Genomic DNA, 4,281 nt, shown 5'->3' with positions numbered 1-4,281 from the left:
TGACCCACATAAACAACATTTGTTTCCATAATCTCCAAGTTCTATCGTCAAGAACCTACAAAATGTATTTAAAAACCATATACACAGAAATGGCCAAATAACTGTGTGTGTGTGTATGTTTGTGTTTCTTCTTCTTTTTTATTGGCACATACTGTACCAGAGCAAATGCTACAGTGTGATTGAACATTATCTGAAATGTTTTCTCTGCGGTTGCCACTTAAGCATGGTAAAACAAGATGCTCTGAAATCCTCTTGAAGTGTCTGTACTGAAATGCATTTTAAACATTTAATTAGCTTTACATAAGAGTTTTCCTCACTAGCATATCCTCAATGTCTCTGACGTTTCAGTATGCTGGTAATTCAGTAGTTGGTAATTGAGACCTGTTGTCTTCTCTCCAGGTGTGACTTTAATGGGCTCTATGATTGGTTTATCCATTCTCCTCACCGCATCGTTGGATCTGTGCTGATCTCATTCAGCAATCTCATTATTTCTAAATCGGCCTTCCAAAGATTATCCTCAGCTCGTTGTCTGCTCTTCACACAACTCCTCCATTCGCCTCAGCTGAGCCATCCACACATACCATAAATTCAGTCTTAAATCTGCTCTTTTCATCTCTTCGGTCGCCAGGACCAGTGATGGGTGGACTGTGTTGTGGAATAATTGCGTGCTGGTACTGGTCCAAAGCACACATACTTTTTCAGCTTATAAGGATTGGACTGCATTTTCCCTCCTTGTTTGTGACCCTGTAGTGGATGATTGGAAGGCAGTGAACTCCTCTAGAATAACAGCAGCAATCAGGAAGCCCCTGTTAACCCTTGCCCTGGCCGCTCTGCTCTGAGAAGAAACCCGCATGATGGATGATGCCCTACCTGCTTTTGAAATGACATGTGAGGGGAGATCCGAAATATCTGAAAAACAAGTTTTGATTGTTTCAAGCTGCATATTAAGTGGATGCCAAATAAGAATGAAAATGAAAGGCAAAATGCCACATACAACATTCATTATTAAAATAAAATAAATTAAGAAACATTTTTTGGAAAGCAGAACTGCTTAAAAGATAAACTTTCAAATAGCTGATATTCTCTGTCTTTTGTTACATACTTTTTTTCACTTTACTTTTAAAGGGGTCATGTGATGCAATTTCAAATTTTCCTTTCTCTTTGGAGTGTTACAAGCTCTTGGTGAATAAAGAATATCTGTGAAGTTGCAAAGACTAAAGTCTCAAATCCAAAGAGATATTCTTTATTCTAACACTCATCCACGCCTCCCTGAAACGGCTCGTTCTAACACGCCCCCACATGTCTACGTCAGTATGTGGGAAGATTTGCATGACGCCGCAGAAAGAAGGCGTACCTTTTATTCTCATTGTAGTATTGTTGTTGCCGCCGGTTGTTCCCGCTGTTACCATGTCGTACAGACGCTGTGTGTTTCACTGTGAAAGCGAAACTAAGAGGATGACATCCGCTTCGTCATGCCTGGAGCTGATCCGTGCTGGTCGCTGAGGAAATAAATCAACTTTGCACTGTGGATCGCTGAATCGGTTTTCACCGTGGATGAAGTGGAGTCCAGCCCGAGGTCGTCATATGTGGTTGCTGCAAGCCCAACGGATGCTCCTTTGTAGAATCCGCCTGCCTCACCATTCTCAAGCCGCGAGCCTCTGCTCACTCAAGCCGGCCTCTCTATAGGCCTCTGGCCTCTGCTCACTCAAGGCTGCGGTGTGTGACATTGTTCCATTGAGAAAGCGAAACTACTTTGTTTTTGCCTTTCAAAAGAAAACACAACTAGAAATCATGTTTATATCACGTTTATACTGGGTTTTATGTTTTTGTCTCGTCGCTCCAGCCGGACAAGACTTCACAATATGTTAAGAGGTGTAACATTTCCATCTCACGCTTGAGGCATTCGGACAATGTAGTCACAGGTCGGAGCGGACCACAGGTGTTGCGAGTCACGCCCCTTCCCGACTTCCACCTCGAGGAGGTCCCAAGATCACCCCAAGGACCAGACACACAAGATAAGTTAAGGGAATTTAAAACAACTTTATTTAAATTTAAAAAGGTAATCTAGGAAAGGGAGAAAAGGGGAATCTAAAACTTTGATTTTTCGTCTCTTGACAGGAGGGGGACTGGGCCTGAGAACTCTGGAGGTCTTTGGTAAGTAATTACCAGGGGAGGGGGGCAAGGGCTCTTCCGTCCTTTCCCAGAACTTCCACCAGTCTCCTGACTACTCCTAAGTCCTTCCTTAACTGCTTGATTTCCCGTGGCGCCCTTCTCTTCTCCTGAAGGCAACAAGAACACACAATGAGTAATGGGTAAAACGAAGAATGCCTGGTTCCTAGCTTCTTTGCTCTTTGGGTTGTACTTCACCAGCGTCTGGACAGCTCCTCCACTCCCATAGACCTCCTAGGTAGATATAAGGTAACACCCAAATCCCTGAGGGCACAGGTAAGGAACAACGGTAAGGATGTAGCAAGGTAACTAGGCCATGCCCCTGGATGTCCGCCGGTATATCAGAAGCGAGTAACTTCTTACTCGTATCACAGATAGATATTGAGCAAGGTGACTGACTCTTCACACTAGGCTTACTGAGCGGGTTCCAGAGCAATGGCTTTTAACTCGTGCAGGCGGGTAAGTATTCAACAAGTAGCTGTATCTTCACACTGGGCTTTACAGGGCGTATTCAAGGTCAGTAGCTTTTAGCTCGTACAAACAGGTGAGTATTCAACAAGTAACTGTATCTTCACGCTGGGCTTACAGAGCGTATTCAAGGGCAATAGCTTTTAGCTCGTACAGACGGGTAAGTATTCAACAAGTAACTGTATCTTCACGCTGGGCTTTACAGGGCGTATTCAAGGGCAATAGCTTTTAGCTCGTACAGAGAGGTAAGTATGCAACAAGTGGCTGTATCTTCACGCTGGGCTTACAGAGCGTATTCAAGGGCAATAGCTTTTAGCTCGTACAGACAGGTAAGTATTCAACAAGTAACTGTATCTTCACGCTGGGCTTTACAGGGCGTATTCAAGGGCAATAGCTTTTAGCTCGTACAGAGAAGTAAGTATTCAACAAGTGGCTGTATCTTCACGCTGGGCTTTACAGGGCGTATTCAAGGGCAATAGCTTTTAGCTCGTACAGACAGGTAAGTATTCAACAAGTAACTGTATCTTCACGCTGGGCTTACAGAGCGTATTCAAGGGCAATAGCTTTCCCCACAATATCCGCACAATACCTTGTTTTGCTTTCACACTTCACCTTCAGCACTGGGTCCGGAGAACGGAGTTATAGGCGGGCGTAGGTGGGATAGGTGGGCACCGCCACGGCAGCCTACGTTCTTTCCAACAGGAACTTTTCTCGGCCTGGAGGGCAAGTACAGACAACAGGGACACGGCACAGCACTGCAAAGCTTTAGTGCACACACGTCAAAGACAGACTCACCCACTGCACTACACACACTTCAGTGATTTTTAAGGTCGGTACTCCACACCCGGTCGGATTTCGTCCTGGAGGAATTTGCAGTCGCTGTCACGGTAAGTGCTCCAAACTTTACGGTGTGGCCACAGCCAAATAACATCCATTCACCCACGCTCTACTTCGGCTCACCCACTCGTCTCGTCCTCCAACGATGGGGGCCGCTCAACAAGCTGTTAATCACTCCAACAGGTATTAGTTATCCATATCCAAGTATGAGCAGTGATATGTAAGCAATCCAATGTACTCACAGTCTTCGTGATACTGATCTTCTCCCGCTCTCTTTCTCATCCAGATATAAGACAACCAATCTAAGCAATCCAATGTACTCACAGTCTTCGTAATACTGATCTTCTCCCGCTCTCTTTCCTCTCCCCAGCTTCGTGCAGACGCCCAGAAATGTCTTCGTTGTTCCACAATGTCACTATTTCCCTACGGCACCTTCGTACAACAGACACGAGTGAGTACGACTTCTTTCCATAAACTTCACTTTGGCGAACCTGTTCCAGTGGCCGTTTTCAAATCCTCCAATTCGCTTAGCGACTCCACAATTGCTCTCATCTGCTTCGCCCTACTCCAGTGCCCAAACACTCCGTCCCACTCGTGGCGTTCCTTGGGAGGCAAAAACAACACCTTCCTGTATCCTCGATGCCCTCTTTATACTCATGAACTGCCCTGTCTGCAATCGCCACCTCATTGGACACACCTGCTGCAGATTTCCCTTGATTTGGGTCGTCCGGAGTTTCCGGAAGTGACAAGGGTTTGCATATTTCCGGTCCGGGTGGAACTTTTCCTCTCACTTTTTGGTTCCGCCCT

General features: G+C 45.5%; 1 long non-coding RNA gene across 1 annotated transcript; it reads right to left on the bottom strand.

Moving 5' to 3' along the window:
- Positions 1–2,237: 2,237 nt before the first annotated feature.
- LOC122137627 lies at positions 2,238–3,026 on the bottom strand. Its single transcript, XR_006155002.1, has 2 exons — positions 2,368–3,026; positions 2,238–2,279 (listed from the first exon to the last, which is right to left on the bottom strand). It is a non-coding gene; the product is annotated as an uncharacterized LOC122137627 (long non-coding RNA).
- Positions 3,027–4,281: the final 1,255 nt, after the last annotated feature.

The sequence above is a fragment of the Cyprinus carpio genome, chromosome A1, assembly GCF_018340385.1.
Source record: "Cyprinus carpio isolate SPL01 chromosome A1, ASM1834038v1, whole genome shotgun sequence".
Taxonomy (NCBI): Eukaryota; Metazoa; Chordata; class Actinopteri; order Cypriniformes; family Cyprinidae; genus Cyprinus; species Cyprinus carpio.
The sequence above is the reverse complement of the archived record's forward strand: the minus strand, read 5'-3'. Positions and strand labels throughout refer to the sequence as shown.